The sequence below is a fragment of the Macrobrachium rosenbergii genome, chromosome 55 (genome assembly GCF_040412425.1).
Source record: "Macrobrachium rosenbergii isolate ZJJX-2024 chromosome 55, ASM4041242v1, whole genome shotgun sequence".
Taxonomy (NCBI): Eukaryota; Metazoa; Arthropoda; class Malacostraca; order Decapoda; family Palaemonidae; genus Macrobrachium; species Macrobrachium rosenbergii.
In genome coordinates this window covers 64264467-64277339 of record NC_089795.1, presented here as the reverse complement: position 1 = coordinate 64277339, position 12873 = coordinate 64264467, and the positions used below count along the sequence as shown (strand labels likewise).

Below are 12873 nucleotides of genomic sequence, written 5' to 3'. Positions count from 1 at the left end.
TTGTAACTTTGCTGAGTAAATTGGTAACAAATAGGTGGAAGCGTGGTTATGTATTTTAGTTGTAACGAGAATAAGAGCATATTAACCCACTGAAAATTCTGTCAGGGTGATTTTTCGCGTTTTTTTTTCTCGCGCACTTCTGCTTTAACGTTCAGAAGCAGATACTCAAAAAGAAGCGCACGCACTACTATGAGTCTCTCTGCATCTAGATAAAAGGAACATTCTTTGAAATATCGTTGCAGCGTCTGCCTCATTACTTTAACTCACGCGCTTCCCGTTAAGGTTTCCTTTCCTCAACGCCTTCCTTAATCCCCACACCATCATCCCTTCAATTCCCATTCTTCTGCAGTGTTCTAAGAGAGGTCTGTGGGCCAAAACACGAAAATTATAATCCTATCGGATTGGGAAGAAAGTTCCTGATTTCAAAGGCCTGTTTAGGTAACAAGCAGAAGGCGAATCAGTTCGTTATTCGATGAAACGATTAGTTAGCAGTGCAGTTTTACCGCTATGGCTGTATTGGGTACTTTTGATCTCTCTCTCTCTCTCTCTCTCTCTCTCTCTCTCTCTCTCTCTGACACACAATCTGTCCATCTCTTCCTCTGGGGCCACACCCATCCACGGTCAAAGTGATTTAGTTTCACGGAATTCCTCCATTTACAGCACATCCATAACATACCATCCAAGTAGGAGATGATCATATTTTTCCTTCATAATGTTCAGCATAAACATTCAGTTTTCACAGCACATCCATCATCTGTCATAAATCATCTAAATACCATCCAAGCAAGAGATCACATTTTTGCGTCATTATGCTTAACAAACATTTAGCTTTCAATATGAACAACATTTTTCAGGGAATGATTTTTCTGTCCTCTAATTCAAAACAAAATTGTTGATTAACGCAGGAAATTCGACCAGATTGTTTTCAGTTTTTCCGATTCTTTTTCATATTCAGTAAAGACGTTTTTGCTCCCTGTTGCTCATGTGGATCATCAAAACGAAAAAGAACGAAGCCCGTAAAATTTTTGACAGGCAATTTTCACTTCCCTTTTTCTCGGGTATCTCTTGCACTCGATTTTTGTTTGATTATTTGTATCAGGCTTTCATTCGCTTTTTGATTCAGAGCAGTGGGTTTTGCAGAGAATTTTGCGATTGTTTGATATGGCTGAAAAAACAAAATCAAGCCGGAGGGCACATCCGTCATTAAAGAAACAGACATCAGTTCATTAGACTTCGTCGTAGCCACATTGACATCGTATAAATCATGAATATGGCACTCGACTAAGGAATAGAAAAAGTAATTTCTATAACTGAATAAATGGATTTACTGGCAGTTATTTTTTTGTGCTAATGCCAGATGTCAAATAGAAGTCATGCAATAGGAAGTGGTCATGCATTCAAGCCAAAAAGAAATCCCTTTTGATTCATTTTACTAAATTTTTGTGCCTCCTATTTATATTTGTGCACAAGTATACATTTTTGTATGTATGTTTAGATGTATGTATATATATATATATATATATATATATATATATATATATATATATATATATATGTGAATTTTACTTTTATGCAGTAGTATAATATTTTTACTTTGATGAAGGTGGCGTGAATGTTTTAATCTTTGGCAAATTGAGATAGCTGTTTACCAGTTAAATGCAGCTTCGTTATCAGTTGTTTACTACCAGTTTTACAGATGTTTATTGCCTTTTATAACGTGAATGGAAAATGTATGATGTCAGCATGGAGCACGGCTAACTGGCTAACCGGCCTGGTCATTGAAATGCATGATCCTACGGTGTGTTTAGACAGCATTTAATATGTGAATATCTGATTGCTAAAGAGTAATCTTTATAGGGAACTGAAACTAGTCTTTGTATGAGAAAATGGTTAATTTTTACCTCACTGTGGACATTTTTGGTTTGTGTGTAAGCTATTCTGCTTCAGGTCATCAGCGGGTCGTCTGTAAAGGGTTTGAATATGGCATCATGGTTTCTGCTGCACTGTAGGCATCTTTGAAAACGTTTGAGGAATTTGCAGTTACTTTTCTGAGCATCCCATGTGAGAGGCATTGGCGGTTCAATGAACGGGCATTCTTATTAATATATATATATATATATATATATATATATATATATATATATATATATATATATATATTACTGTAAGATTAATGCCTTACCTTTCCTTCCGCATGATACAAATGCTGTAATTTCCACTCCCTCTCAAAAATAATTTGTTCACAAGACAACTGAATGGAAAAAGAATTAAAGTACAATCGTTTTGCAGATGAGAATAATTCTGCCGTTCTCAATAACAGCAGTAAGGAAAGACTATAAAAACACACTCATACCCACACACTTATAGCAGGAGAGAAAGATTAACAAATGAACCTGCATAGCAGGAGAGAAAGATTAACAAATGAACCTGCCAAGTACCCAAGCAGCATGTTTGCCAGTGCATGGCTTACGCGTTCCGTTTTATGTCATAATTACTTCATGCTTCGATTGTATTTTATGTCATGGTTATTTCATACTTCCAGATTCCACTTCAAGTCATGATTATTGCGTACTTCCAGATTAAATTTTATGTCATGATTATTTCTTATTTCAGAGAAGCTTTTTGCTTGGAAAGATGTTTTTGGGAAAATGTCTATTATCAGACACTGATGATTCTGCTATAATTTTCAAATTATACCCCTTAGAATTTTTAATGTTATTACATCGATTTTCACATAAGATTTTCGTTAGAATTTTTACCCAAGGTTTGTAATACTGGGCTTTGTAAAAGTACGAAGGGAGTTTTTCTATGGGTCATATAGGAGTTCGCGCTTACGTGCATCAAAATTTGCGTTAGTGCCGTTTTCCTTATTCACTGAAAATATTTCTTTTATTACAAACGATTGCAGGAAAAATTAGCCAAGGAAGATGCACGCAAAAAGAGTGGGGTCTATCTCTTTCCATAACCGAGAGATCCACTTTAAAAGAGAGAGAGAGAGAGAGAGAGAGAGAGAGAGAGAGAGAGAGAGAGAGAGAGAGAGATGGGTGTGTTTATTGAAATCGGGAGAACCTAGTTATAGCTTGCATTTAACTGTTGATGCAGTTATTGAATTTTGAACGTAATGAAGCGGTGAATGATGCTTCAATTCTTCAGCGATGAACGATACTTTACCATTTCATGTACTAGTCGAGTGTGAAACTGCGGTTATTGTTAATTACTAATTTGCATCTTTTGCGTTACCGAAAACTATAGATTTATGCCAACCGGAAACATGATAATCTACGATAGTATATTACGACCCTAACTTCCGTTAATATCTCGGAAATTTCTGCTCTCTTTGGTTTTGTTGACTCCATTCAGGGCAATATATTTGGCCCAGTGATTCCTTAAACTATTGGAAAAGGCCTGTAAACTCCCCCTAGACATAAACGCCGGAGAAATCGGAACTTAATATCTGTTAAAGAGCTGGGACATTACTTATTGGCGACTTGTCATAGGCGCCCAAGGGTATATTAAACAAGGCAGAGGTTCTCTCTATCTTCCCACTCGGTGGTTTTTCAATTTACCTTCACAAGCAAGTATCTTATTCCTCAGTTTTTTTCGCACCATAATAACGCTTACTAAGCGGCTCTGTTGATTTGCATCCGGCAAAATTTTTTTAATGATAATGTGCATAAACGTTATTATTATTTTGTTATTCGAGATCCAACTTGCAAGTTTGTTTATATGAGCAAGATTAACACCAGACTTAGTGAAGTAAAAGAGTGGGATAGAACAGTCATTACAAAGTACCAGCAAAAGTTCGAGAGAAAATTCTGAAAGAAAGATGCAAAAGCAATGCTGACTTTCGTATGTTTCATAGTTTCGGAAGTTGTAAAGGAATACGAAGCCCTGAGCCTAATTACATTTGGAAAAGGTAAATTGCCAGTGCTAATTTCACATAAAAAATACTTAACTCCGGAGTGCCGTCAGTGCATCTCATGCGGTGCACTGTAGGCATTACTTAAGGTTCTTTGCAGCGTCCCTTTGGTCCTTTAGCTGCAACCCCTTTCATTCCTTTTACTGTACTTCCGTTCATATTCCCTTTTCCCCATCTTACTTTCCACCCTCTCGTAACAATTGATTCATAGTGCAACTGCGTGGTTTCCCGTCTGGCACACTTTTCAAACCTTTTTGCTGCCAACATCCGTGTCAGCTCTGAATGACCTCTTAGGTCCCAGTGCTTGGCCTTTGGCCTAAAGTCTATACTCTGTTCTATTTTATTCTTAAAATATTTAAGTAATTCAAACGTTTTTTAAGGTTTTAAGTTATTATACTATTTTTTTCCATTCTAAATGTAGTATATTCGTAAAGCAAACACAGACAATATTGGAAAAGCAATAATGTCCTTGAAAATGGTTATAAATGAAACTGATTCAATTTTAATTCCGAGGCAAAACAGGGAATAGAGGAATTATGAATTTGTTGTGTTCACATCGGATGAAAAATTATAAATGTCAAAAGATGTCAGAGGTGAATGCAAAAACACAATTATTAACTTGTCCACATCAGATAATGGCTTAGCCTCCCGTTATGGTTTTTAGTAATAGGAATTAAATCTCCTCCTCACAACTCTCTCTCTCTTCTATATATATATATATATATATATATATATATATATATATATATATATATATATATATATATATATATATATATATATATATATATATATCTTATATACTATATATATATATATATATATATATATATATATATATATATATATATATATATATATATATATATATATATATATATATATATATATATATATAACTATATATATATAGAGTAGCATACGCAAATTCATAGTATATATATATATATATATATATATATATATATATATAGATATAATATATATATATATATATATATATGTTATAACGTAATTTTAATTTGATATCTGTAGACACTCTTAATACGGACATTTTGATGAAATTTGTTAACGATAAAATCTTTGTAAGTGGTTTTTGGTATCCGAAAGAGCTAGAATAAAACGTTTTTGTTCAAGGTACGTTAGGCTATGATCTAGTTACGGAAGTTCCCCATGATTGATGTGATGAACTTATGATTATCTTTGATGTCGATGTGTTGGTTCAAAGTTCCCTTTCTCCCAAGACCTGCAGACCTTCCCAAAAAATGTAAGAAAAAAAAAAAAACTGGCCTGTTTACGACCTATGATATGTTACTGTTTTTCTTCATGTCCTCACATGGCATATCTGTCATTACTTTTGAGAGAATTCATAGTTCTGAAAGGAGAAGTTGTCTGATGAAAATTCGTGGCTTTCAGATTTTTCCCTTGTTGACGATATTTATTATAGGTTCTGCTATTGCTGCTGTATGTACAGTTGTTAAATTTTAACGTTGAATATTTGATGATTTAAGCCAGTAAAGTTCCTGTTGTGTATTTGTCGCAGTCACTTAATTTTAACTTGAATATTGCAATACAAAACGATGCCGAGTCGTCTTCTATTCACGATACCTGAATATATCCTTTAGTAAGAAACACTGTGATATTATAGCATTATTTAGCAGTAATTGTATATTTACATTCACAGACATACAGATTTAGATGCTAAGGAAAAACATGGAGAGAGAAATGTCTTTCATAAATAAAAATGGGTTATAGTGACCTGAGCGAGATCCAGGTGGTCCTCTCCTTATAATGAATACACTGAATTGTGCGCCAAGAATAACCAGAGGCATCTTGGCCAAAACTAAAGAACCCCGTTGAAAACCGCTGAGAAGAAAGGACGACAGAATAAGCATTTGTCAAATGCGTTCCCCAATCAAGGAGGGCTGTGACGTCATGAAAGAGAGGGATGATTGGGTAGGGGGGGGGAAGAGAAAGGAAATACGAAATGGTCTAAAAATAGAATCCACGTCCGTCTCTACCCTTCTCCCGCCCCCCAAGGGACGAGGGGAAACTTTGGAGGGGCCCCCAAGGTGGACGCCGTTGGGATACGGGAGGCCTACTCTGTCGCAGCCTTGGTCCTCCCTTTTCCGAAAACTATTACGCAGGAACGAAAAGTAGAGGAAAATGAACGTCGTAGAAATTCGCGTATTTTCAGAGCGTTCTATTTTTTTCTTTTTTTTTACCGGTTCTCTGTGTTTGCACGAACGCCCCTTTAATGGATCTGTTATTTTTGATGCGTGGATCTTTGTGTAGAAACAGAGGAAAGTGCTTCGGGACAAAATGACGTGATGTACTTCTTGTGAAGTAAGTTGAAACACTATATTGACAGTGCTGCTGTGTGAATGTTCTTTCTTTTTTATGTTTCTCTTGCTTGGATGTGTTGAGAAGAAAAATAAATATAATCAATGACAAACATCTTCTGAAGCGTAAGTGGGGTTTTATCATATGTCAGGATAATGCGGCTTTAAATTTCATCCATTTTAGGAGGACAAAAATGTACACAACTCATTGGTTTTGCAAACATATTTTTAACAGCATTTTTCATAATCAGATTAATGGAAGCGTTTTTGGTCGCATTGGAGTTCAAGTCGGTATTTAATCACATGAACCTTATTCTCTATATCATGTACGTACTTATTTATTATGAGGGACATTATCTCCAATTAAATAAGGTCGTGTTAGTATGCAAGTGCTGGTGAAAGGTTCAAATATGTTTCAGTATTGACATGAACAACATTGTGAAACAAATGCTTTCGATAATCTGTTTTAATATGAAGAATGCTGTTAGAACTATGTCTGCTGATATACAAATTCACATTATCGTCAGATGTATGATGAAACCCCACTGAAGTTTCAAGTAAGTTATGTCATCGATTACATTGATAAAAGTAAGAATTTTTTCGGTAACGGAAAGGCATGTACTGTATATATACAGCTGCTTGTTGCTACAAACATACAGCAGTTCTGTAAAAAGATTAGAAATATTACTGAGAATGAGGTGATTAGTATGAAACTTTTTTGTCATAACTCAGTCCTCTCCATAGTTTCTGCAAGTTTCTGTCCAGTGTAGCTGTTTCTGTGATGCTAAATAGAGTTCAGCTCCAAGAGTGTCATTTCAACTTAACTCTCCTCCAAGTCTTATAGTTGAAGCTCTTTCATTTCCTCTCATAGTTACAAAAAGGAAATCGTCCTTTAGTTTGACTTTAGTGGTTTTACTTTTAATCTTTGTTTAGTTTACATAGTTGTTTTTTCTTAATTTGAGGGGCACCTAAGAATTTTGGTCGATATTTTTTACAGGACTGAGGAATCAATATCTGATTTTAGCAACGAAAAATTTTGTTATTACTGTGACAAAATCTGTCATTTCTAATTACATAGTTTCCCTTGTTTTGGTGAGATTACGTTTACCAGTTATTTTACATGGTTTTATTTTTCATTGCTGTGATTTGTGAGAATTCTTACAAAGATCTACTATACTTACTAGATTTCATAAAATGAGCCCCGACACGACAAGCTAATTGGGACCTCCGACACCAGCGGTTAGCCAATTTGTGACTCTCAACTTTTTAATCATCTATCATCTTTGACGTTCTGAAGTTTTGATAATGACTCTGTCTTGGAGATACGTTCTTTCAGGCACCGACATAAAGACAGTGACAGAACTGGAACACTAGTTTCCTAACTTTAAAGGTCTGAGAGTCAACTTCCCGGAACGTTTAATATTGTGCATAACATTATTTCAGACCATCTAATATATTCTTCAATTTAGGTACTAGTTTACAGTGAAAATGTAGCCACATCTTGCTAAATAATCAGTAATGCTTTCAACTCTCTCTCTCTCTCTCTCTCTCTCTCTCTCTCTCTCTCTAATAATAATAATAATAATAATAATGGTAATAGCATAATCAGATTTTACCATGTATTATTTTCCAGTTTATTGACTTATCAGAATTTGCGTATGAATTTTATTACAATATACTGAATATATACGAAGTTAAGTAAGATTTTGAAAGCCATCTTAGTGTTCGAAACCAAGACCGGTGATGATCGTAATTGAGATATGCGGAAGTATTAACTGGGGCGGTAAAAGTCTTTGTCATGTTTATGAATTTTATTTTTCATTATTTCCCCCATACTTCCATAGCAATATCCTACTGCGAAAAAAATAGCATAGATGTGTTGGGTAATCTAAAAAGAATGGCGCGATATTGACAAAAGATAGAATGCTGATTTAAACTAACTTTCCTTAATCAGTGAACCCTTGTGTCACTTGCCATTATTTAAATACAAACTTTGGTGTACTGGCTGTCTGTTACGATATCTAGTTCTAAAGCCAAATGTTAATTTTTGTTACTTCTTATCACAATAGAAGATTCTTTACTTTGTTCTTTAAAAACTTAGCGTTTGCCAAGACTTACAATTTTTCACAAGAAATATCATTGTTTTGCCTCTGAAGGTGACTGATTTCATTTGATCATTGTATGTATTTTCTCTGAATGATTTCAATATATAACTTTATAAAACTTTTAGATATTCACATGAAGCTTTTGTCAATTTACTGTGAACGGTAAACACGTTGTAGCTACTCCCAAAATTATGTATCTTTACTTTACCAGCATCAGTTACAACCCCATTTATTAATGTATGCAGAAAAGAATCTGAAAACTAAATAAAAAATGTATTTAGTTTAGAGAGATATCAACATAAGTTTCATTAAAACCTCATGAAATCAAAGAGCGTATAGTTTCCTCCATGTTTCATGAAGTTACCTAGAAGTACAAAACAACTTTCAGCATATTGATGCAGTTGAGAGAGTTGCTTCAAACGAAGGAATAGCTACTCACTCACACACACTGTATGTCTGTATGCATGTGTGTATATATATATATATATATATATATATATATATATATATATATATATATATATATATATATATATATATACATACATATATATATAATATTTGCGTGTATGTTGTATTACACATACAGCGAATTCCTATTTTAGTACAGTGTACTCTGTTACGTGCCTGATTGGTTTATTTCACAAAATTATGCAATGCTGTTTTCATTGCTGATGATTACTATATTCGGCACAGTTAGGGGTAATCAAAACATTCAGGTTCTTGTATTTGTCTTCCATGAAATCTATGTCATCGGCTTCATGACCAAGATAAAGGGGAATATTGAAAACACTTGGTTATTATTTGTCACTGATAAAGCCGTGAATTTGGTAGCAAAAGTGCCGACTAATTTGATGCTAAAGGTTAAAAGGTCGCTGTCGTCATTGAAAACTGAGTAAAGGAAAATCTGATGAAAAATATAACTAACTGACAAATAGACAAATGATAAAGTAATATTCTGTAAAGTTCTCCTTGAAAAGTACTTGAAGATGTTGGATTCGCGGCCATTAGTACTTCCAGAAGAAGAAACCTTAATGAAAATGTAGCAGGTCAGGTTAATATTGACTAATGGTAAATTATTCTCTTAGAATATCTAGAAAGTTAGATATACCTCTTTTGTCGCACAAAGACGAACATCTCTATATATCCGAAATTATACTGCTTTTTAGTTTTCTGTAAAAGAAAATCATTGAGATGCATTTCTGTCCGTCCGCAGTTTTTTCTGATCTTAAAAACTACTGAGGCTAGAGGGCTACAAATTGGTTTGTTGATCATCCGCCCTCCAATCATCAAACATACGAAATTGCAGCCCCTCAGCCCGAGTAGTTTTATTTTATTTAAGGTTGTTTAGTCATAATCGTGCGTCTGGCAACGATATATAGACAGGCCACCACCGGACCGTGGATAAAGTTTCATGGGCGCGGCTCATACAGCATATAGCACAGAGACCACCGGAAAGATAGATCTGTTTTTGTGGCTTTGATTATACGCCACAGAAAACTCGATTGCTCTGAAGAAAGTTTTGACTTTGTTTACTGTTGTGTTTGACCGCGTTCGGAAATGGTAGGTTTTGTTTGGAATTCAAGAAATTTTGCATTAGAAAAGTGTGCGTGTGTGTGTGTGTTTTTTTTTGGGGCCTCCACCACCACTTTGTATGATAGTGTGACCTAATCTTACAGTTTTCTCTGGTGCCAAGAAAGAGAGATAGAACATAAATGAAATATTATGATGGGAAGACATTCATATAATAATGAAGTACATTTATGTTCAGTTAAGAATTTGGTCTAGACTGATTTTGCAATATCCATTACTGAAGCATTCTGCATTTGCTCTCGTTATTTAGTCGTTTTGAGTTTGAAAGGAAATTTAATGCAACATTGTCATTTCTTGTGCAAAGTTGTCTTGCACAGTAATTGTTTGTGGGATGTCCGAGACTAATATTAAGGCGTGGGCTCTCTTTCCATCCGCAGCAGTTTCTCAATTCAATCAGCGGCTGCAACTTGGTGTACTGTGACATTGTACTGTTTGAAGTGCTGCGTCAGTGCTTTGTAACTTGCCGGAGTCCAATTGCGGTTAGCACAGATGTGCAAGAGAGGCATAAGGCAGACTTGCTGAATCCGCTCCTGATGATACAGCAACAGACTTCTGCCGTATGTGATCTCCAAATAGTTTTTTTTTTTTTTCCAAGAAGAAATGCCACAGAATATTTCTTACATCTGTTTTTTTTTTTTTTTTTTTTGCAAATGTAATACAGTATTACACCACTTTCTTTCCACAGCCTTCTTTATAAGACTTTTGACCTTTATGCATAATGACAAAAATTCTTTCTCATTGTGTTATACCTTGTTTCGCACTGCATTAAGTAAATTCAGTGAAAGACTGAATAAGGTCAGTATACCAGTGGCCAGGCTGAATAGGACTTGAAAGTCAAGAAGATTGAAATTGCATACGATATTGAGATTATACGTAAGTATAATAGTACAGACCGTATTACTAGAAGGACATTTAACACATTATGGCAGGGAGATTATATCTAAAAGATTTAGCCGATGTGAGAATAAAAACCTTGAGAAAAATACTAGGAGTCATATGGAAGGATAGAGTTTGAAATTTTATGCTATTATCCCCAGAGAATAGTAGGCAATATTGTCAGCTTGGCTTCACTGGGCACTAGAGGAGTTGAAAGATACGGCCTGTGAGAAGAGAGGGTAAGTGGAGATTTGCGGAAGATAAAAGCACAGGACAGACCTAAATGGGGGAATTTCACAGAGACCCTCTGCCTCACACTTTGTAGGAGGCCATGACGATGATGATGATTAGCAGATACAGAATCATAAAGTGATCATAAAATTTATATGTGAGGATATAAGTTTTTTGTTTATAAATTTTTTTGGATCCATTCTATCGATAAATGGTTTATTATATCTGTGTCGTTCTACAAAATTATATAAAAACACACGAACGAAGTCAGTGAGGTTACGTTGAACCAGACCAAGTTCCTTACTCAAGGCAAATCTCTTAAAAGGATTACTGAGGAACTGAAGCGAAATACTGTTTAAATGTCCCTGTTCCCAGATGTCACGGCAAGGCACCCTAAACCCTGCTCACAATCCCGTAAAGAAGGAGAACAAGAATATGAAAAAAAGATATAGAACAGCATTTTTGGGTGTAAATTGTATTTTTTCAGTGGTTAGGATTGCACTTCGGCGGGCGAATGTCTGTGCGCTCTCAGTTGACGTGCGTCTTATGAAGAGGATACTGGTGTAAAAATTTGACCTTTTAGAAGGTCAAAAGTGAGGCCAGGTAAAGATCGTCAGCCTAAATCTTAACTGAAGTTGCAAGTTCCAACTTCATTTAAGACTTTTGGTTAAAATTCTTTTAACTAGAAAGTCAGTGAGATATACGCGCTAAATTACACACACACACACACACAGACACATACATACATTATTACACACATATATATATATATATATATATATATATATATATATATATATATATATATATATATATATATATATACTCCTAAACACATTTATAAGCTGTTTCCCATCAATTAGTAGACCTAGACTGAAACAAGACGTCATTCAGAGCCAAGTCCAGTCTTTTAACCCCAAGTGCACTGTAAAGTTCAATAGCAATAACCGATTTATTTGTTTACTAAGAAGACCAATCAACGACGTGTGGGTGGTGGACACTCACGCATTATCTTATTTGCTAATATCAGTCACCCCACAAATAATTTATATGACCTTCAAAATGAAGATTTTAAGCTTCCTCAAAAAGTTATGTTCATCGAGCCCTACTTGGTCGCCTTTGTTCTGTTACCTTCCTTTCCTCTTGTAATCCACACACATTAGTTGGATACACACCGCATTCTTTTTCCACTCTTGAAGTCTCTCACATTGTTCCCACCACAACATTATTTCTTTGTAATCCTTTTTACCACCTTCGTTTTCCATTTGCTTCATAGTTTTGGCTATTTTCATGCTATCCTTTGTTTTGAGCCTTATACCAGCTCAGCAATAAATGAACCGTACAACCCTCCACCTCAGTCCATTTTCGTTTTTCTTTTGTCTTTTCGTTCCTGTTTAACTTTTATAGAAAAAAGAAAAATGAAAGTTTTATTGTTTTACTGTTTTACTGTTTTTCTACCTTTTGCTTCCAACGTCTACTATGCGTTGTACCATGTAGAATGCATTTTTTTAATTAATCATACTTAGCCCTTCCAAGCGCAAAATTTTGTTGTTCCTACATGTCCTATGCCTTTTCTTTTAGCATCCCCCTAAGTTTTCGATATAGCCTTAGAGAAATGAGGGACTAACATATTTGTTTTGCAGACGGAATCGATGTTCAGCATTCTGCTTGTGCTTCCTCATAATTGAAGGTGCACTGGGGAAATCACTGGCTGTCTCCCTCCGCCTCTTTGTCCATCCACGAATCTGTATTTTATTGCCGATAACATTTTCTTGCATTCATGCTAGGTTGTTTAAACTTGGTACGT

At 35.1% G+C, this 12873-nt stretch overlaps 1 protein-coding gene and 1 long non-coding RNA gene across 8 annotated transcripts in view; one reads left to right on the top strand and one right to left on the bottom strand.

Annotated features, from left to right (window-relative positions):
* The window catches only part of LOC136835342 (potassium voltage-gated channel subfamily KQT member 1-like), a 924117-nt gene that overhangs the window by 231511 nt on the left and 679733 nt on the right, over window positions 1–12873 (bottom strand). The window lies entirely within an intron of this gene.
* Window positions 1–12873, top strand: part of LOC136835344 (uncharacterized) — a 276698-nt gene that overhangs the window by 644 nt on the left and 263181 nt on the right. The window lies entirely within an intron of this gene.